Consider the following 24,220-nt stretch of genomic DNA (forward strand, 5'->3'; position numbering starts at 1 on the left):
AAAGAGAAAATATAAAAAGATAGTTCTTCTAATTGAAAACAGATCTTTTTGTCTGGCTTTTCTGTGTCATGATAAAAATGGATGTGATTTTTTGAGAGATTAAGACACCAACTGCTTTAATTCATTAGAAGAGAAAAGAGAGCGACGACACACGCTTTACACATCACATCTGTTCCCCCCTCTGATAGACGCAGAGTGCATCTCACCACAGTGCTTTTGGAGATGGGGAATAGAGGAATCAAAGAACTCCATTGTGGGGGACTAGAGGTGATTCATCTTGGTGGAGCTGCCACCCACCGATCCCAGCCTCCTCCACCACACATACACACAGGCATACAAGCCCAGGAGACGGATGGAGCCAGCAGTGAGCTTCGCACCATTTACCTCCTCAAGGCTGCTGATGCAGGGGTGCAGATGTGTGTGTGCAGGAAAGGGGAATTATATATGAGCTAGAGAGAGGGAGAGAGAGAGAAACGAAAGACAGGGTAGACAGTAAATGAACGACAACCTGCTCGTCACACCTGACTGGTTAAATCCGAGATGCTACCTTGAGAGATTCAGGCCAGGAGAGTCTCTGGAGTTCTCTGTAATGGTGACTGAATATTGCACTCTTCACTGGCACAAGCACAACCCATCTTTGCTTCCTGCTCTCTCTCGTGAGCCACATGCTACCTTAATGTCACACAATATGCTGCAATAGAATTAAAGCAATAGAATATCAGTGAAAATTTAAGCAATTTTGTGTCTTTTTCTTGTGATTTCATTTAGTACATTTTTTATTTCTTTATTTTTTCATCCTGAAATATTTGCAAGTTAATAATATTCCCAATTCAATACAAGTTAAGCTCAATTGACAGCATTTATGGCATAATGTTGATTACATCAAAAATACATTTCGACAAGTTACATTGAGGCAAGTAACAGTGAGGCTCTTACAATCAGGAGCGGACTGGGAAGAGAAATCTGCCCGTTATTTTACATAGAAACTGGCTCAAAAGTTGTTGAGCGGGAGGGTTTCACTGTCCTTTTCTGCATATCGTTGATATCACAGCGCCAATGGCCAGTCCACCCCTGCTTACAATGGAAGTGAATATGACCAATCCGTAAACATTAAAATTAGTGCCGTTAGTCGATTAGCATTTTTTATTGTGATTAATCACATAAGTTTTCATAGTTAATCGCAATTAATCGCAGAATTTGAAAGTGCCGAAGTTTCACACTATATACACTTATTTTCCTGTCAAAATGCATTTACTTTCATCTTAGGAAAGAAAACAAAACAAAATTTAACAATATAATGCGTTATTAACATTTTCCAGACAAAGCCTTTCTACAATATAAAGATTTTCCACATGAAAAGTGCTGCAGACAACATCTCATTCTGTGTTTTTTTTTTTTTTTTGGTAGTTAAGACTTGAATTGCTTCTGTGGTTATTAAATTGCACATTACAGAGGCTGCAAAATACTTGTTTTTTACTTTCCATCACTGTTTTGTGTGTGTGTGTGTGTGTGTATGTGTGTGTGTGTGTGTGTGTGTATGTGTGAGCGTGTATTTATCACTTTGTGGGGACCAAATGTCCCCATAAGGATAGTAAAACCCGAAATTTTTGACCTTGTGGGGACATTTTGTCGGTCCCCATGAGGAAAACAGCTTATAAATCATACTAAATTATGTTTTTTGAAAATTTAAAAATGCAGAATGTTTTCTGTGAGGGTTAGGTTTAGGGGTAGGGTTAGGTTTAGGGGATAGAATATAAAGTGTGTACAGTATAAAAACCATTAAGTCTATGGAAAGTCCCCATAAAACATGGAAACACAACATGTGTGTGTGTGTGTGTGTGTGTGTGTGTGTGTGTGTGTGTGTGTGTGTGTGTGTGTGTGTGTGTGTGAGCGTGTATTTATCACTTTGTGGGGACCAAATGTCCCCATAAGGATAGTAAAACCCAAAATTTTTGACCTTGTGGGGACATTTTGTCGGTCCCCATGACGAAAACAGCTTATAAATCATACTAAATTATGTTTTTTGAAAATGTAAAAATGCAGAAAGTTTTCTGTGAGGGTTAGGTTTAGGGGATAGAATATAAAGTTTGTACAGTATAAAAACCATTATGTCTATGGAAAGTCCCCATAAAACATGGAAACACAACTGTGTGTGTGTGTGTGTGTGTGTGTGTGTGTGTGTGTGTGTGAGCGTGTATTTATCACTTTGTGGGGACCAAATGTCCCCATAAGGATAGTAAAACCCGAAATGTTTGACCTTGTGGGGACATTTTGTCGGTCCCCATGAGGAAAACAGCTTATAAATCATACTAAATTATGTTTTTTGAAAATGTAAAAATGCAGAAAGTTTTCTGTGAGGGTTAGGTTTAGGGGTAGGGTTAGGTTTAGGGGATAGAATATAAAGTTTGTACTGTATAAAAACCATTATGTCTATGGAAAGTCCCCATAAAACATGGAAACACAACGTGTGTGTGTGTGTGTGTGTGTGTGTGTGTGTGTGTGTGTGTGTGTGTGTGTGTGTGTGTGTGTGTGTGTGTGTGTGTGTGTGTGTGTGTGTGTGTGTGTGTGTGTGTGTTTCAGGTTTCCAGATGGACACATTGCAAAGGCTCCACAACTCTGGAACTCTTTACCGCCAGATATCCGTAATTGTGATCGTCTTTCCACTTTCAAGTCCCTCCTCAAAACCCACCTTTTTAAATTAGGTTACTACAAATAACTCTTATTTATGACTGTATATATCCCTATGATAATGCTAATTTTTATATGTGATTTTAGGTTTTTATCTTTTCTTATTGTAAACTTCATTGTGTCTGTAAGGTTTCTTTGAGAGTCTTGAAAAGTGCCTATAAATAAAAGTTATTATTATTATTATTATTATTATTATTATTAATTAATTAATGGTAAATGCATAGAAAACTGTATGTGTTAAACTTTTTTCATTAATCGCATGTGTTGACGCTTTCAGCTATAATTGAAATCCTTAATGTTTCAAAAGTATAGCCACAAGATATAAACAATATGCATATAAAAATAATTTTAGAGTGATACAAATTCACTTACTAACCTTTTCTGTGTTATTTCCATTTGTATCAAATTAGACAGCTTTGTTGACATGATTACATAACACCTTCAACTCTAAATGACTGTAAAAATGACGATTTAAACAACTTTACAGCTCAAATAATATACAAGGTTTAACAAAATAATTAATTTAAGTGCTTAAAAAAAATTATAAGCTTTAAATTTCTGCCTTTATCCTACCAAAATTGGCCCCATTCACTTCCATTGTAATTGCCTTACTGTAACCTTGATTCTTGTGGTAATCAACATTATTCCACAAATGCTGTGCTATGAAACACATCAATAGTCCATAACAGTGAGAGGCTTAGTATTAGGTGTTGTGAGAGGGTTGGTAATGCACTTTACATGTCTATCACGAAAGGTGACAAGCGTGTGTCAAGTTATACGTGTTATTTTAGCAATCACAACACAGATGGGTCTGTGTTTGTTTGAAAAAGGTTATTACATGTATCTCCTTCTACATGTTATGCCCTGGACACATACACACACAGGCACAATCCCACATACACTCATTTACCGAACAAGAATCCAATTACTTAACTCAGCTTCAGGTTCCATCGCTTCTTGGCTCCTCCACCTTGTCAATCTTCCTGTAATCTCCTCTGACAGTCAGCACCCCCTCAGCTCTGGCACACAGAGGGTCCCATTCCTGACCCCCCTATAAGAACCTGATTAAATGAAAACTGTGATGCCCATCTCAAGTTCCCTTCACCAATGAATACCAATGAGAGAAATGTTTCACTGAAGTCTTTCTGGGCATTCTTATATTTGAATTCTTTAGTGAATGCCCTTGACGATGTGTGTCACTGTGTGAAAGAAAAACAGTAAACAGGTAACTGAGGAAGAGACAACATTGATCCTGCTAAAGAAATGCACCTGTCTATCAGAGAGAAAGGGTTACACTCAGATTTTTGAGGGATCAATGTTGGCATATAGCACTTCTGCGGTCTCATAACTGCCACCCCTTCTCTCATTTCTCTATGTCATTTTCTTCAAGAGGGTGGTGGACTGCAGGATCACTTATTAAACTCAATAATGAAGAGGTCATGCATAAATTCATTTGCCACTGGAGGACCTGGGGACATTTTCTTATTTCAATAAAATACCTGATATTTTCATTTGAAAGGCCATAATTCTACTGCTGTGTCAGATATTGGGGTCAGTAATGGTAAATGTGCAATTTATGGATTCAGCTTGGTGGGAAAATTTGCTGTTGGGTCCTTTCCAGTTCTGACTGAGCAAAATTATCGAACATCATTTAATTCTCCTCACAAATGAGACAAAGGAAGAATCAGTCCTGAATCATCCATGAATCACACCCTAATACTGAAGCCTTCCTTCTCCTCATAGTCTGCTTTAAATGTCCCTCTTATCTTACAATAATTTGCTTAGACAATCAATATAATCTCTCTTCTCCAAGTGTTTGCAGTAGTTAAATGTCTTGTATCTTTGTGCGTTGTTTACTGTACATGGGTTTGGAAACCACTGGCGCACATCGTATGGAATATTCGAGGGATATTAAAAGGGGAGGTGATAAGAAATAAAAGTAAAAATTCAAACATAAATTCTAAAATATTAATGACCTTGAAGGTTCTTTATTCTTGACATAATGCAAAGGCAAAATTACTGTAGAAGTAAATTGGTCTATATGATGATAAATGAAAGTAAGCTAGAGCCATACAACTCTTCTCAGTATATCTGAAGACCTATGTTGTTTGTATGTAAAGAAATTACAACAGTCTCCCCACTCATGCCCCATGCCCAATTCGATGGCAAGCAGATGCAATTATTATAAAAAGAAAGGGATATTGCAAATAACAAAAGCTCACAGAGACAGTCTGCCAAATAAAATATTCAAATGGAAGCGCATCACATATAATCATGGTAGTTGTGTTAGGAAATATGTTGGTGGGTTCCTGTTTGGAAAGTGAGAATGTATCAGTTCCAGCTGGATATAAAATTAATTTAAAATAATTTCGGACTCTTGGTAAATCCTGCAATTTTTTTAATAAAATGCGAGCATGTTGTGTGTAAGCTCTGTCGACAGCATCCATAACATGCTATCAATTACCACAGCATATTATTTTGACTCATTCGTTTGTAAAAACAAACAGTGATGCACTTACAATGGAAGTCTATGGGGCAAGGCATTGCACTAGGATTAATGTTAAAAAAAACACTATACGTGTTAACATGAGACTAATGTGATTGCAATCGCTTATAACACGATTTTTAATTGAAGTACTAGTCAAGATTATCAGTAGCATATATCAAGCTTAAGTTGAACAGAATCTTGAACATTCAGAACATATATAGATGCTAGCGTTGTCATAATACGGACATGTTTAATGGAGTGTCTCGGTTCCACCAACATATTCGTGACCTTTGGATGCGGATGGCGAGCCTTCACAAAACTGTATTTTTCTTCAATATGAGTAATGTCAGCTGTCTGGTCTCATGGGAGCAATAGTGAGAACAACATGTTGGTCAAAATGGGCTTTCTATCAAATGTGTCCATCTCTATTTCTGGCTCTTCCTCGTTTCCCTAAAGGATTACATGGGTGTCAGACTGCATAGACCCCCATGGGTCAGCAGAGGCAGAGGCAGAAATAGAGAGAGAAACAGAAACAGAGAAAAAAAACATGTAGAAAGAAACAGTTATATGTGTTGGTTTGTTGCACAGGGTAACAGGTTTTTTGTGTTTTTTTTGCTGGCTGTATAATGTGGTTGGCAATGTATTAACCAATAAGGTAATTGGCTCTTTAAACTAAGGCAGGACTTCCATTCCTTCAGCTGCCATATTGAGCATTGGAATCTCTCCCGTTCATTTTTCTAGCCCATATCCTCCTCCTTACACTCCCTCTGCTATCGTTTAGATTAGCCAAAAAGAATAATCACATTGACTTGAACAAATCCAAATATGTCCTTGAGAGAAACTAAGTTCTGTATCTGGTATCCGGAACCACTGCAAACCAATTTATCTTCTTTCACTTGAAAAAATATCTAAGAAATTCCTCTGTTTCACTTTCAGTTTGAAAGGAACATGTTCACTAACGAAAACTGTGAATGTTAGGCTAAAGAAAAGGGGTCATGAAACACAAAGACAGAGAAAGAGTAGAAGTAGTCCATGGAGAGTTAAAGAAATTAAAAAAAGAATTTTACAGTTGTACATTTATTCTGTGTTAGCATAAGCTTAACTTCTCTAAAGGTAGGATTTGAGAAGATTAGCTATTTTCAAAGGTACATGATTGTAAATGCTGAGATACCCAATGAGCAACAACATTGTAATTTCTGGAAAAACAGGTGAGAATATGCCATTTCAATTTGAAAAAAATGTCACCTGTGGCCTTTCGTATTAAGACTCAATTGATAAAAAAAGCATTATTTCCTTCTCCTCAGTGAACATAAAATTACTTTTAATGAGTCTCTCCTTTTTGTTGGAGGACACAGGATTGTATACTAACAAAATGTGTCCAATATTAAGTACTTTTATTTAGTTTTTATTCAGGTAGAATTATTCTGGTTTCTGAGGACCAAGGAGGTTAATAAACTAAACGACCACCAAAATGGCATAACTTTTACATAAATTATATATCCAAGTTCCCATCAACTCAATGATAAGCATAACAACACCCATACACTTAAAAGGAGAAGGGAAGATAGATGTTTCATCCAGATAACTGACCAGCTGTTAAAAAACAAGGGTTTCTTAAGGAGAGTTTGACTGGTCACCTGCTTAAGAGAGCAGCTGGGAGAAGAGACCCAATGAATGAGTTTGTTTACCTGTTAGTTCCAACTTGGACCGCATATTTTGCGTTTTCATCATCCACAAGAGTGCCACACTGGCACATGGCAAATCTGATTTAATCATAAAATGCTACATTAAAATTACAAAGTGAAGCTTATATGTTAATCAACCATATTCCATGCTATTACTCACTTTGTAAATATGTGTATTATTGTGGTATTAAATTAAGAATAGCAACTAAGGTATAAGTCTGACAATAAATATCATGTATGTTGGGGGAATTTAAAGAATGGATTTAAATATGATAAATTGTGTTAAACAGAGCTGACATTCCTACACTCTACTGGTTGCTGAAAGCATTATAAAAATGAGTAATATTTGTAAAATTGGAGCTAATGTTGGGGCCTAGATATGATCTTTCCCAGACAGAACCTGCAAGGTTAAAGTCTCAAGAACACTACAGAATGAATTAAACCCTGGATAAAAATAAATACTATTGATAATTGAATGCAAAAACTATAACTGAATCAAATAAACACACAGTGGGCATATGTAGCATTTTGTGAATAACCAATTCCATTCTAATCCAATGCAGAGATATGTGGGTGCAGATTCTATGTGGGCCTTCATTTACCTTATTAGGAATTACAGCTATACATATACGGTATATATATATATATATATATATATATATATATATATATATATATATATATATATATATATATATATATAAACTTCATCTCATACTGATTCTACATTGAAAACAAAATGTTGGTTTAACTTAATACAATTGTGGACATTGGTTCCACAAAAGAAAAATTAAAATGTAGGCTCTACTCAAATACTTACATTTCATCTGTTCAAATAACTCTATTGAAGCTTGCATGTTGCTGCTAGCTAGCAACAAACACATTAGCATATGCTTTATATATATAATTTATTTATTTTTGTCCTGTATAACAGAGCATTAAACACTAACATGTCTCCTCCTACATTAAAATAACACTTAATTAAAAAATGTACTCTCCCAATCCAGTCTCATGCAAAGCATACTGGGAATGGGAAATCCCCTCTTGGTTTCAGCAATACAATGTTATGAATATTATTAACATAGTCCTAACACAATTGGATTAAGTGAACACAGATGGAGTGTTCACAATGAAATTAAAATGAGACCAAATGCTAAAGAATTTTGTTGCATGAGCTCATTTTAAATGAGTTAATTGAGCAAGCAGTAATAATCATGCCGTGAATACCATCAGTTAAAAATCTGAATTAATTTTAACATTTCATAGAAATGTGATCATGTTACTTTTTGACGATTGTGTGGAATATCACTTGAACTTTACACAATATAATGATGTTCTCATCTCAAACATAAATGTTTTAAGTTTACTGGTTTAGTATAATCAATAGAGCTGTTTCCCTTTTTTTCAGTGTAGACATATTCAATAGCTGGATGTGTGGCGGCTCCTCAAAACCTATGGAAGTTGCTGTTCTCCTATCTAGGTTTGTGCTTCTGAATGAGAGTGAGACTACTGCCATCACACTGGGCCCTCAGGCACCTTACCCAATCCAGCTAACAGGCTCACTGTGGATATTGCTTACACTCATTTCCCAAAACCGATTTGTTTTCCTGCGTTCAACCTGAGCTGCTCTGAAGATGTAATACCATAAAAGCCTGCAATCAATAGCCCTGAAAAGCTACTCTCATTTATTATTTTGATGGAAGAAAACTTAAATAACCAAAGAATTCTGGGTACGTGATGATGAGGAACACAAAGAAAAAGACGACAGATTCGAATGCCCCCCAAAACGTCATGCACTCACACACAAACACACACACACACACACACACACAGACAGACAGAGGGAATGTAAGTCACACGCTAGTAAAGGTGTCATCCAGCTCTGCACTGTACACCCACTGTACTGCACTCTGTCTCCAGGATTCCTGAAGCCTGCACTGCAAAATGCTTTCCAGCAGATGGCAATGTTTGGGAAACATTCTTAATCACAAATTCTCATCAATATATAACACCATGACTTTCCAGAATATTTAATTATCAGTATTGACGGTGCATGCATTCACTCGTAAACTCCCACAACTCATTTGTCACAGAACAGTGGTTCTCTTGTATCAACACTCTAGGCCTGTTGTGTTATTGCAGTCGGTATGTCAAATGGCTGTTCTTGTCTCAATAAACATTAAGATGCACTACATTTTCATCTCATTCTGCTTTCCAAGAGATTAAACAACCACAATGTTATATGCAATTGCCGAATTCACTTTGAAAATCAACATTCAATACACATAACAAGTAGACATGATTTCTCCTTTTTTTTTTCAATTCATGCAGCTAAGTCTATCTCTCTTTCCTTTTTTCCTTTCTCTTACTTTTCTTCCATCCTCAACCCTCTAATATGTGATGGAATAAATTGGATAGATTGCCCCTCTCCAGCTCAGCAGTGATAATAGCTTATTGGCTGTAGATGAGAATCAGTCACTTTACTTTAAATGAGCACTGCAAAGCTGCTCCTAACACATGTGGTAGGAAATCAATGAGATGTGTTAAGAGTCCCAGGTGCCTTATTACATCTCCCTGCAGAGAATTTAGAATTAGGAGAGGGGGTTGGGAATTTGGGTCTTAAATCCATTAGAAGATGTAACAGTGGCATGATAACACCTATGTTTGACATTTAGCAACTGTGAAAAAAAGCTTCATCACAGATATTTTCACAGATTATTTTAACTGTCACTGAAATTGTAGAGGTATGTTATGAACAGTTGAAATAAAGAAATTCATTATTTTAACTGAACATAAATGCAGATTTTTAGATTTAATCTTACATGGACTGGGCAAAGCAGAACAAGACACCCAAAATCAGTGATACATTGGGGGAAAATTCAAAGCGTAGTTTCATTTGTAACTTTGTTGTTTTTCTTGCCCACGCTGAAGCAATAGCACTTAGAAACATAAGCAATCTGACACCACAGGTATAGCAAGCTTTACAGCAAATAAAGAATGCATTTCCAGGTAGCCCAGCCTCAAAATAAATCAAAGAAAAACATGAAAAGAACTGCTTTTAATCAGTTCCATTTGTGTGTGCCTGAATAGGAGCACAAACTGTTTAATTCTTCTACAGGAAATATTTGAAGTCGCTTCTGTGCTGCACTGGCCCTAATAACAGACCTTTCTGTTCATTGATTTCTAAAGAGAAAAATATACAGAATTTGTTCATCAGTAAAGACAAAAATGAAAGAAAAAACAATATGATTACAGTCTAAAAATGGAGCAATAACCAGTTCAGCTGAACAAGAAAAAAATTAGTTGTGAATTTTTCAATGCATGGTTCTTTAAATTATTATTAGGTAAATTGTTGGTGTCATTTTTTTAACACAGGGAGGAAATTACATAATGTCAGTGCATCGTTCTGATATTTCATTCTTAGATGAGAATGTTTTTTTGTTTTTTTTAGAAAAATACCATATCCTAGATTGTTCAAACCTAGTTTCAAGAGATAATGAAAGTGTGCATAGTGTGTAACCTATGAAAGACAGCAAGGAATAATTCTCCCAAAAAAAGAATATGTTGTTCTCTAGTTTTGTTTAACAAGCACAATTTAAGTACAAACTTTCTTTGTATATACTGTATAGCCCTTACAGTTGAAAAGAGCCGTCCAACTCACAGTTCTCCATTGTTCTTTAAATCCAACATTTTTAAATTGATGTCTCAGCTATCGAGGGATAAATCGATCCGCTCTTCAGAATCTCACTGGAAATAGTAGGTCATCTGGGTCTTTATCGCTTACTGTTTTATAATTACTGAGGGTTCCGACACACTACTCCACTGACTTACTGTTTTTGTCATACTATATTGTAGGGAAGTATGGATATTCGGATGCAGCATATGACTTTCTTACATTTAACACAATAGGAAATATTTTGAAAAATGCTCTTTCCATACAACCGAAAGCCTATAGTGACCAAGGGTTGTCAAAAAGGGGCTCCAAATGAAAATTAATTCATTATTCACTGAAAATCTTACCCTCTGCCTTAGCTCTCAAATCTCCAGTGGTGTTTGGTGTCATTGACGTTAAAACTTACACAGCTTTTCGCACCAAGTTTAAATATGCACAAATGCAAAAATTATTTGGAATACAGATCTCATATTCTACAAAATATTCAATAGTTCGTATTTGGAAAAGCTGTGGTTGAGTAAATGATGAAAATGAAAATTTTCCTTTTATATTCTAATATTCCTTTTAAAAAATAGCTGTGTGGATCTTCTGTAGACCTTTTCAGTGGTAAATAGCCAAACCTGAATGGCAGATAAGCTACATTTTAACCATGCTTCTAAAGATTCAGCTTACAGCTCGTGATGGCATCATAAATACATAGTACAATTACGATTTTACTGAGAAAATGATAAATGTGTGTCTCTCAAGTCTGAGGATAGAGGAGGCTATTGAATTCAAAAGCACCTCATCAAGGTGACTGATGGCCAGTCAAGGATAAAATAAGTCTCTTTTAGGATAAAACAGCTTTCATAAGTGTGCATTTTAGATGCAGCTGTCACTTACTATAAGCTGCTGTTTCAGTGACGTTCTGCAAATGTGGAAAAAAGCCTGCATGCCATTTGAAACATTACTACTGGAGATTCAAAGCAACAAAGCGAGGCTACATCAAGCAACGGTCACCTTTTTCTGTTTCTCTTTTCTTTTTCTGTTTCTTTCACCATCCCTCTCACACACACACCCCAAAACACCTCTCATCAATCTCTATTCATGAGTTCAATATTACAGTTGTTTTTGCAGCAGAATGCTGCTTTATGCGCCTTAATATGCAGCATTTCCATCCGCAATAAAGGCATTTGGTCCTAGAAAAAGGGGGGTAATATTTGAAAGATGAAATCAATTAGGACTTACTGTCACAGGTGTGATCAAGATTCTGGTATCATATCTAAATGTAGGTTTGCTACATTTGCTTGCTCTATTCTGTTTACAAACAAAAAGTACATTCATACATCTTATTGCGGGTATCAAATAATTCTGTCCTACTTTATAAATCTTCTATATTTTTCTAGGTAACACTTTGTGACTTTCATTACAGAGAAGTACATTCATTTCACATGTGAACATGTGTGCACATGTGGGAGCATGTCAAATTATTGTGCTTACATGAAAACTGCATTTAAGGATTGAAACTTGCATTTGTGAAACTATCATCAGATGTGAAACAATGGGAGCATATGTGAAATGTTCCAAAAGCACACAAAAATGTGATTCTGTGAAAATTACATTTAAGCTTTTTGATGGTTACAAATACTGTATGGTAGCTCTGTTCCAATACCTAGTGAGATGCCTTGCTGTCTACTACAGTGTAAATAAGCAGCTGCCTTCTAAGGCAGCATCCTAACTGTAATGGAAGCTCATAAGTTAATGATTTGGAAAACTCTAGACCAGGGGTTCTCAACAGGGGCAGTATCTCTCCCAGGGGGTGTTCAAAGAATGCCAGGGAGCGCTCAGAACAAATTAGTAGAGCGGGGGCATTAGGTTAAAAATAGGGGGCGTATATCTCTCATAATAATCAAATCTATCATCAAGTTCCGCTTTGCATTAAAACGTTTATCTAGATGTGGATTATTTGGTCGCATTTGTACCACAGTTCATCTGATTTTGAAGTCTAGTGACACATCTGAAGTATCTGGTTTAGCAGTGTTAAATACACAGGCGGAGGCACAACCTCAGCTAATGCACCTGTATGGCTCTGTAGATGGATACGACTCAAAGGACAGAGCAGCGCGAGCGCAAAGAAGGTGTGTTTTCCTCTGTTTGAATTCAAGAAACACAAGGTTTGGTCTCACATTCATGATGCATAAGCCTGCTGAATTTATTAACAAAACTTTAAAATTATGCAATGCATCGAAGTTACATCGAGCAAATTAAGCAAATAACACAAATATTGAGTTTTGTGTTTTTTGTACAACAAAGTCTCTACTTTTAAATTATGTCACATGACTGGGGGTTGGGGGGGTGGCTGGTAGGGTTGAATTCATCAAAAAAAGATTGAGAACCACTGCTCTACAGAGAAATACTTTTCCCACATTACTAGTGTTCCGCACATGAAGCGCACACTTTTAATGTCATCTTACTGCCAGCTTACTAGGTTTTGGAACAGAGCTTGCATAATGCTTAAAGGAATATTTCGGGTTCAATACAATTTAAGCTCAACCAAAAGCATTTATGGCATAATGTTTATTACCACAAAATTAATTTTGACTTGCCCCTCCTTTTCTTTAAAACAACCAGAATACTGGGTTCCAGTGAGGCACTTACAATGGAAGTTAATAGGGCCAATCTGTAAACATTAAAATACTATTTCAAAGGTATAGCCACAAGACATAAATAATATGCATTACCATGATTTCAATGTGATAAAATTGCTTACTAACCTTTACTGTGTAAAGTTATAGCCTATTTTACAATTGTTGCCATGACGATGTGAAGTCAACAAACCCTAAAACACTAAAATGTCTGTAAAAACGATGACTGAAAAATCTTTACAGCACAAATAATACACAAGTTTTAAGAGAAGTATTTATGTACTATGAGTGCTTTCATAAAATTATAAGCTTCACAATTCAGCCTTTAAACAACATTTACATTCATGGTAAGTGCTTCACTGCAACCTTGAGTTTTGCTTTTTTTTTTTAATTAAAGGATGGAAGAATCTAAATAATTGTTTTGGTAAATCGGCATTATGACACAAATGTCAATTGAGCTTAACTTGTATTGAACCCAGAATAGTCCTTTAACAGAAAAGTAGTTCATTTACATTTAAATATGAATGTGTAAGAAAATATATGAACCAATGACCCAATAACATCTCTAACATTTTGAATGCACATTAATTAACCCTGAAGATTATATAATATATTAATGTTTAGTCATGTTTTCAATTAATTAAATATATTATTTGTCACTTAGCATGATGCTGAAAGAAAGCGTATGACTGTATGTGTATCGTCTAGATTACGGATGTAACCTCCGTTCCCTGATGGAGGGAACGAGACGTTGTGTCGGAGAAGCGACACTAGGGGTCTCTCTTGAGCACCAAATATACCTCTGATCTATGAAAAAAGGCCAATGAGAAGTTGGCAGATAGTATTTGCATACCCCGCCCCCGGACATATGGGTATAAAGGCGAGGAAATACTAGAATTCATTCAGGATTTTTCTGAGCAGCCAGAAATGGTCCGGCCACTACAGCGGCTCGGCTCAGCGACGTGGCCGGGAAGACAAGAAGTCTTGTTCCCTCCATCAGGGAATGGAGGTTACATCCGTAACCTAGACGTTCCCCGTCTGTCGCATTCTTCGACGTTGTGTCGGAGAAGAGACACTAGGGGTCCAATTTAAATCACGTCATGCGCTGAGCCGTGTACGTGTACTGCTGACACAGGAGCGGGCAGGTGTTTAACGTGCCAAGACGACCGGCTGTATCAGACTGCACGTACCCTTCCCCAATGCTCCAAAAAAGTCGTCGGAGTCCTTCTGTTTACCCTAGACAGGGGAACAAGGCTACGCTTGCCAACCTGGGAACAGCAAGCCTGGCTGGGCCTTTTTTCTCTCTATGTATCTCGCATATTGCAATAGACGGCCGGGGCCCTTACATGCATCGAGGGAAGGGGGTCTTACCCAATTTCCTATTCTTTCAGGGGAAAACACCCTGCGGAGACCACACCTACCCGGCAGGGAGGTAAGTGGTGAATACATCACATGTGTTTTTAAGCGACACGTGGGAGTGTCGCGGTGGTAGATCCAGCCTCAGCGAGGGGGAGTTGCTACAACATGGCGACCAGAGGGCAGCCGGAACTGCCTAAGGAAAGCGTGGGTCTGCTTCGTAAGGGGACCGTATCGTGGAGAATACACACAGGGGGAGTCCGAGTAGGACTCCTCACCCTGTGGAGCACCTATTCCAGTACAGGGTAGATTGAGTACCCGCAGTGGATTGGGTCGGCAAGTTCCTCCGCTGAACTGCGTACCCATGAGGGCTAGGGAGGAATTGACCAGGGATTCGAGGAGTGGGATCTCCTGGGAAAAAAAGACGCACAATTTTACCTCAACCGAGGGAAAGGGCGCTATATGCAAGTGATTCACCTGGCAGCCATCAGCGTGTTACCGAGTTCTACTGGCTCGGACCTGAGAAAACACGGAATGAATCTGACTCAACCCTGAGATTGTAATATCTCGTAAAGGTGTTGGGTGTCGCCTAACCCGCTGCTCTACAAATGTCTGCCAGGGAGGTACCCCTGGCCAGTGTCCACGAGGACGCAACACTCCTTGTTGAGTGAGCTCGGACCCACAAGGGGGGGCACGCCTGGGTGTGATAGGCCAATGACATGGCATCTACTACCCAGTGGGAAAACCTCTGTTCCCCAAAGCATACAAAGAGCTGCTCAGAACATCTAAAGCTCTGCGTGCGGTCCAGATAGGTACGCAAAGCACATACCGGACACAGCAACAAAGGGGCTGGGTCTGCCTCCTCCCGGGGCAGCGCTTGCAGGTTCACTACCTGGTCTCTGAAGGGTGTGGTAGGAACCTTGGGCACGTAGCCCAGTCGCGGTCTTAGGATCACATGAGTGTCTGCCAGACCAAACTCCAGGCAAGTGTCGCTGACAGAGAACGCTTGCAGGTCCCCGACCCTCTTGATGGAATCGAGCACGATCAGCAGGGCAGTCTTAAGAGAGAGGGCCCTGAGTCCAGCTGATTCTAGCAGCTCGAAGGGAGGTCTCTGGAGGCCCGCGAGGACTACCGAGATGTTCCAGGAGGGGAACAGGCTTGGCCGGGAGGGATTTGACCTCCGGGCGCCTCTTAGGAACCTGATGATTAAGTCGTGCTTACCAAGGGACTTGCCGTCTACTGCGTTGTGGTGAGCCGCGATAGCAGTGACATACACCTTTAGGGTGGAAGAGGACAGCTCCCCTCCAGCCTCTCTTGCAGGAATAAGATCACTGACCTAACTGCGCACCTCTGTGGGTTTTTGGCCCAGGAAGAACACTAATCTGTGAACAAGCGCCACTTCAGGGCATAGAGCTGCCTGGTGGAAGGGGCTTGGTTGATTGTGTCTACGACGGTAGGTGGTAGACCAGCTAGATCTTCTGTGTCCCGTCCAGGGACCATACGTGGAGTTTCCAAAGGTCTGGATGCGGATGCAGGTCCTTCCTCAGGGGAATTTGCCAGCGAGGGGCTGTCACGAGGAGTACGAGGTCCGAGAACCAGGCCCGGGTGGGCCAATAGGGAGCCACTAGTGTGACTTGTTCCTCATCCTCTCTGACCTTGCACAGCACCTGTGCAAGAATGCTCACTGGGGGGAATGCGTATTTGCGCAGCCCCGCGGGCCAGCTGTGTGCCAGTGTGTCTGCCCCAAGGGGATCCTCTGTTCCGGCATACCAGAGCAGGCAATGGGAGGTCTCTCGGGAGGCAAATGGGAGGTCTCTCAGGAGGATGATATATGCCCCAGGAGCCTCTGGAAGAGTTTTAGAGGGACTGTTGTGCCTGGCTTGAATTTGGCGAGGCATTTCAGCACCGACTGCATGACGCTCATTGGTGAGACGCAGGACATTGAGACTGAGTCTAACTCCATGCTGAGAAAAGGAGATGCTCTGAACCGGGGTGAGCTTGCTCTTTTCTCGGTTGACATGAAGCCCCAAGCGGCTGAGGTGTTTGAGCACCTGGTCTCTGTGAGCGCATAGCAACTCTCGGGAGTGTGCCAGTATGAGCCAGTCATCGAGGTAATTGAGTATGTGGATGCTGGCTTCTCGAAGCGTCCAGGGACCATACGTGGAGTTTCCAAAGGTCTGGATGCGGATGCAGGTCCTTCCTCAGGGGAATTTGCCAGCGAGGGGCTGTCACGAGGAGTACGAGGTCCGAGAACCAGGCCCGGGTGGGCCAATAGGGAGCCACTAGTGTGACTTGTTCCTCATCCTCTCTGACCTTGCACAGCACCTGTGCAAGAATGCTCACTGGGGGGAATGCGTATTTGCGCAGCCCCGCAGGCCAGCTGTGTGCCAGTGTGTCTGCCCCAAGGGGAGCCTCTGTTCCGGCATACCAGAGCAGGCAATGGGAGGTCTCTCGGGAGGCAAATGGGAGGTCTCTCAGGAGGATGATATATGCCCCAGGAGCCTCTGGAAGAGTTTTAGAGGGACTGTTGTGCCTGGCTTGAATTTGGCGAGGCATTTCAGCACCGACTGCGCACGCTCATTGGTGAGACGCGCGGACATTGAGACTGAGTCTAACTCCATGCTGAGAAAAGGAGATGCTCTGAACCGGGGTGAGCTTGCTCTTTTCTCGGTTGGCATGAAGCCCCAAGCGGCTGAGGTGTTTGAGCACCTGGTCTCTGTGAGCGCATAGCAACTCTCGGGAGTGTGCCAGTATGAGCCAGTCATCGAGGTAATTGAGTATGTGGATGCTGGCTTCTCGAAGCGGGGCAAGAGCTGCCTCTGCGACTTTCGTGAAGACGCAAGGGGACAGAGACATGCCGAAGGGGAGGACTTTGTACTGGAACGCCTGGCCGTCGAACGCGAACCGTAGCTGTTATACAGTGCTTCTTCCCCCAATGCTTCAGTACCTCTTGCCAGACAGCAGGAGGGTAAAGAGTTTGTGTGAGGGGTGTGTGGGGTCATCCACAATGCTGGTGACTTTGCGGGTACAGTGTTTTTGTAAATGACTTTGATGGAGGGAAGAGAGACCCCGATGATCTTCTCAGCTGTCCACACTATCCTCTGCAGGGCTTTGCGGTCCGAAACTGTGCAAGTCCCAAACCAGGCAGTGGTGCAGCTGCTCAGGATGCTCTCAATAGTCCCTCTATAGAATGTAGTGTGGATGGAGGGTGGGAGATGTGCTTTCCTCAGCCTTCGAAGAAAGTAGAGACGCTGCTGGGCTTTCTTGGTGATAGAGCTGGTGTTGAGGGACCAGGTGAGGTTCTCCGACAGGTGAACACCAAGGAATTTGGGTCTCTTGACGATTTCCACAGAGGAGCCGTCGATGTTTACCGGAGAGTGTTCACCTTGTGCTCTCCTCGACATTCAGTCACAGGTTGTTGGCTATACACCAGTCCGTTAGCCGCTGAACCACCTCTCTGTATGCTGACTCGTCTTTCTTGCTGATGAGACCTACCACGGTTGTCATCTGCAAACTTGACGATGTGGTTCGAGCTGTGCATTGCTGCACAGTCGTGAGTCAGCAGAGTGAACAGCAGTGGACTGAGCACTCAGCCCTGGGGGCCCCAGTGCTCAGTGTGGTGGTGGTGGAGATGCTGTTCCCGATCCGGACTGACTGAGGTCTCCCATGAACAGCATTCAAACGTATGAGCCCTTTTTGTCTAGGTGGGTGAGGGCCAGATGGAGGGTTGTGGCGATGTCGTTGTCTGTTGAACAGTTTGGATGATATGCAAACTGCAGTGGGTCTAGTGAGGGGGCAGCTGGGTCTTAATGTGCCTCATGACGAGCCTCTCGAAGCACTTCATGATGATTGGTGTGAGTGCGACGGGGATGGTAGTCGTTGAGGCAGGACACTGAAGACTTCTTTGGCATGGGGATGATGGTGGTGGCCTTGAAGCACGTTGGAACGATGCCGCTGCTCAGAGAGATGTTGAAATGTCGGTAAGAACATCTGCTAGCTGGTCTGCACATCCTCTGAGCACTCTGCCAGGAATGTTGTCTGGTCCAGCAGCCTTCCATGGGTTGACTCTACGTAGAGTTTTCCTCACATCCACCGTTGTAAGACAGAGCACCTGGTCATTGGGAGGAGGGGTGGTCTTCCTCGCCACCACGTCGTTCTGCACTTCAAACCGAGTGTAGAATTTGTTCAGTGCATCTGGAAGGGAGGCATCTTTGTCACAGGCAACTGATGTTGTCCTGTAGTTGGTGATGGCCTGGATGCCCTGTCACATGCGCCGCATGTCACCGCTGTCCTGGAAGTGACTGTGGATTCTCTGGGTGTGTGCGCGCTTTGCCTCTCTGATTGTCCGGGACAGTTTGGCCCTAGCTGTTCTTAGGGCTGCCTTATCGCCTGCTCTGAAGGCGGAGTCTCGGGTCCTCAACAGCGTGCGCACCTCCGCAATCATCCACGGCTTCTGGTTGGAGCGTGTGGTGATGGTCTTGGAGAAAGTGACATCATCAATGCACTTGCTGATGTAGCGTGTCACTGATGCTGTGTATTCCTCCAAGTTGGTAGAATCGCCATATGTTGCAGCCTCCCTGAACATGTGCCAGTCAGTACACTCAAAACAGTCCTGAAGATACAGCTACCATACTCAAACATTCTGTTTGGAGAACAAGTTATACAATGATAGAATTCACTGAAAAGGACGAATCAACAACCACAGCTACATCCTGGTTTCAGAGCACCATTCCGAGCCAGATTGTAAGGTCACAAAGACCTTTTTTTTCATATTGGGGATGCCATTTTAAGTAGTATCCCCTTGAGTGCCATCCCAGTAAATATGAAGAGGTGGGGATAACAGTTCTAGAGAACAGACATGTGCAAAAGTAATCCATCATTCAGTGACAGCGCTGAGAGCAGATGTCGGATCCTACAGCACTCTTGCCCTATCCAGCATCTGTTTTTCACTCTATGTTACTCCCATGTTTTCCTCCATGGACATCCTTTCTTTTTTTTACAATATTTTTGCTATCACTATCTGACACGCAGCCAGCTGCTGAGAGAAGCTGATAAGGAGGGGTACAGACAGCATCTGAAATTGAATTCTGCCTAAATGTGGCATTGATGAAGTGGTTTTCATACCTCGCACAATTGTCTCTATCGCACATCCTGTCCAGGCTTATTAAAGATACCCTGTTTACAGCACCAAAGCCCAGTCATCTCACATTTAAATAACACAATTGGAAAAGCAAATTCTCTATTGGGGCTCTTTATCTCGGCGATGAGGGAGGCACTGAAGCGTGTCATAATGAGACTATGTCTCTTTGCTTAATGCCTTTTAAAGAGCATTCACCCCTCCTTCTCATTCTCTCTCATTCTCTCTCTCTCTCTCTCTCTCTCTGTCTCTAACCCTTAGGCCAGCTTTAATAATAGCATAAAGTTCAGCAAATTGATCCAGTCTCACTGGCTTTGGGGATAAGTCAATAACAAAAGTGCCTTGCTCAACAGAGAGAGAGAGAGAGAGAGAGAGAGAGAGAGAGAGAGAGAGAGAGGGCGAGGAAGACCAGGTTTTGAACCCCTTGAGGACAAGTTTGTCAGAAAGGGAGAAGGATGGATGAGGGAGAATCAATTGTGAGTCATGCTCTTTTTTTCTCATTTGAAGATGTTACGCATTCTTCTGTCTAAAAGCAGAGCTCCCTAAAGTGTTTTAGATAAGGGCCCATGTGCTTATGACAGCACAAACAAAGACAGATAAATAAAGACGTTTAAGGGATTAGTTTACCAAAAAAAGACAATTCTGTCATCATTTATTCACCCTCATGTCATTCCAAACCCATTTGACTTTCTTCCATGGAACACAGACAAGTTCACTCATTAACATTTACATGTATATTTAAATATGGTACATGAAGACATGTCAAGCCAGGATTGGCATCAATGATGCTAAACAGCAGTGGTTCTTATGTCATGTGACCAACATCTGAAGTTTGAATATGCAGAGGTGCAATTGAGATTTGAGAGCTACGGCGGAGGGGAAGATTATCAGTAAATGGCGACTTAAAAATTAAGAACACTTCAGAACACTTTGAATACAGCACACAAGTCTTTTAGATACTTTAATGATTCTTTAATCGTGTGTTTAGTAAATTTTTGGAGCTTGACAATACATGGTCAAAACAGCAGCATCAATATTGTTACATTTATAATTTTGTGTTCCATCAAAGCAAGCAAGTCATACTGTACGTAAAGGGTGGGTAAAAAAAAAATGAATCCGATGCATCGCAATCTTTGTTTGAATGATATCGATTCTTCAATCCCAAGATTGATCTTTTATCCTATGCACAACCCTCTACTACATTGTGTAGTACAGTGGTGGAGTATTCAGGAGCTAGATCATTTTATCTGCGTGTTGAGAGTAAAAGTTGTTCCTTGTAATGTGTGTGTGTGACCAAAGACAAGATCCACACGACCCTTTTGTCACTGAATAATGTCTCTTTTAATGTACTTTCTGTTCTTTACAGTCAGTTGTTGATAAAAAAAAATATTAAAAAACATTTAATTCTAATCATGCATAGGATTGATGAGATAAAAGTTTGAGTCTCTCTCTGTTAAACATGCACTAATTTACAGACTCTGTTTACAGAAATGCTGTCTCTCTTAAAGAGACAGTATAGGATTTTAACATGTGTTAAACCAATCAATGTAAATACCTGTATATAGTCAAAATTATGTCATTAAAAAATAAACATGTAACAAAAAATAATATATGCAATATATTATAATATTTATTGACTGAATGTACGGATTTGTTCTAATCTAGCTTGTGAATCAGAATTGAATCGAATCTGTATCAATACCCAGCCCTAGGTATGTGTTTGGGATGAGGAAACTACTGGGAAAACGATTACTTTAAGAGATATAAAAATCACTAGAAGGACCTTCCCTCCATTCATTACATAATTACCATATAGTGATTTGATAAAGCACACCAGTTTGCTATGGATCAAATACTGCTTTGAAGATGATTATATCAGAAGAGAACAGCCTACTGGTCACACAGTGTAAATAAATGTTCAAAGACTCAAGAGGACACATCAGGAAAAAGTAAAAACAGCAAGCATCTCATCTTCTGTTTTCCACCTCTCTTTTTGATTTCCTTGTTCACTCTCTCTATCCCTTTCAGTCTGCAGGTTAGGTTTCAACCTAGCCAGACCTTGTATCCACCTTCAGTCATATCGGAATTCATCCTTTGTGCTGTGTTTAACAGTAACAAGGACCATGAACTCAAAGAACTCAAGAAGCATGCACCAAAAGATATGAGTAAAGTGTAAACAAGCACAGAGAACATTGTTGAATAAATTAAAAGTGCTTTAAGAGTTTGTAAAAGGTTACATTAAACCTTAATGACTGAGGGTTATGCTTGAATGTAATCTACCATGTTAAACGGGAGGTCTTAATGGATGGTCCTAATGGACCATCTTCAAGCCCTATTTGGTCTCTAAATCCTTAAACATACCTCTGCTGCCATTTCACAGACATGTGACCTGTATTTTGGTTGCTCCTCTCTGCTTATCTTCCCTCTCAAAAGCTTTTTACCCCCAACAAAGAATAGAACAAGAAAATAAAAACACTGACAGTAGGCTATACAACAGGATGATGGCTGAACTTTCATGTTTAATTTCATTAGTATTTTATCTTGGCTTCTTGTGGAACACTTATTAAATTTGCACCATTTTTGTTAATCAGCTAGCAAAATGTGTGAGAAATCATTTGATTTCCATAAAAGGACTGCATTTTACTGTGCTTCAAAAAAATTTGACTGAAGGAAATGTACACTTTTTAAATTCAGCATTGAAGATTTAAATAAAATCATACAATGAAAAAAAAGAAAAATCAAGAAAAAGGAAAAAATGGTTAGCCTTAATTATCATCTTCTCTTCAACTAGTCTTTAACGACACAATCTGATCGTATAACATTTTGGTAAGACTATTTAGACTATTTACATTAAAATGTCACAACTGAAATAGGTAACATAGAACTTTTTTTTTCAAGTCTTACTGATAGAGAATATTTTGAGAATATTATATTATTTCTTACTACATACTAAAATAATATGTTTATTCGGTTATTGAACTTTATAACAAAGTCCAAAAAGGTAAATTGTCTTAAACAAAAGATAAATAAGCAGAATATCGGAAAATGTATTGTTGTAAAAAAAAAATATTCATTCTTTATCACAGCAGTCTGTGAACATTGTTTACATGTCTTGAAAGGATACTACTTTCAAAGCACCAGAAACTAGCCCAGCTAAAACAACATCAGATGTGGTCTTATAAGAATATAAAGTTATAAGTTGTAAGAATTAAGGTTGTATTTACTATATGTAACTCCATTTCCCAAAGTATAACATTACAATTTTGTATAATAAACAAATAATAATAATATTTGTGAAGAAATTGTATTTTTCTATTATTAAAATTTAGAAATTGCCTCTAAATCTAAACCCACAGCAGAGTTAAGTTGGTAAGTTGAAGCATATTTGGCATACATTTTAAAAGCAATGACAGACTTGACATACCTAATGCGATACAACACTGATTTTTATCACAGTGTGCAACTCTGTTCTGCACATGCACTTAAAAAATTAGTCTTTAATGGCAACAGTCAATCTTCCTTTGTTTTGCCTCATGGTCAATAAAGAACAGAACATGAATCTGAAAGTCAAGTGAACTGGACTGATGAGGAAGACTGGGAAAGGGGATTTGATGTTGGACCACCTGGCCCATGTTTCTATCATTCAAGATGCCCTCTCTATATAAAGTTTTGTAGTGTAGAATCTCATTGGTGCGACCAGCAATGGATCTTTCTGAGAGTGGGTGCTTCCTGTTTCAGCTTCTGCCTGTATTCGGGCAGAAGCAGAATAGAATAGTGGTCCGATTTGCCATATGGTGAGCGGGGGAGGGATTTGTAGCCATCCCGGAAGGGACAGTAGCAATGGGTCAGAGCTTGCAGCACAGCAGCCATACTCAGCGCCATCTTGGAGTCCTTTTGCAGTAAATACAGTTAATAAAAATGAAAAGACTTTAAAAAAAAAATAATTGTATCCAAGATAAATAAAACATGTTAAGACAGCACATAGTCTTACGTCTTTCTCTCATTAATATATACAAAACCTTCAAAATATGCATTTTATTTTAAATTTGCCTATTAAAACAGCTGGAAGTGACTACTCACAGCAGGAAATTACAAAAACATGTTTTTGTAGTACAATAAAATGCATGTATTATTATTATTATTACAAGTGCTACAATGGCTTTGTTTTGTTTCTTAAACGTATTACAGAAAGAAATTTCAATTTTGCATTTGAAGAATATATTATTGAGATTGTTAGAAAAACTAATATAGTGCATTACTCTTCCAAGGTGCTGAAAGATATTTATGTGAATGTTTGTGAAGGAAATTGTGGGGATCACTTTTTATTGTTTCTCTTTCTTTCTCTTCCTTTCTATCTTTCTTTTTATCCTTTTTTTATAATTTTTTTTATTTACAAACATGTAACAAATGAAAACAATACAATGCTGAAGTGTTGAAGTTGTAGAAACTGGGGAAAGTACACAAGGATAAACAAACAAAAAATATTTATTTAATTAAATAAAAAAAAATTATCTATTGAATAAGACTTTCTCTCTTTCATTTCTCTATGGGGATAAATAATTATTCTGT

This window comes from Xyrauchen texanus, chromosome 19, assembly GCF_025860055.1.
Source record: "Xyrauchen texanus isolate HMW12.3.18 chromosome 19, RBS_HiC_50CHRs, whole genome shotgun sequence".
NCBI lineage: Eukaryota > Metazoa > Chordata > Actinopteri > Cypriniformes > Catostomidae > Xyrauchen > Xyrauchen texanus.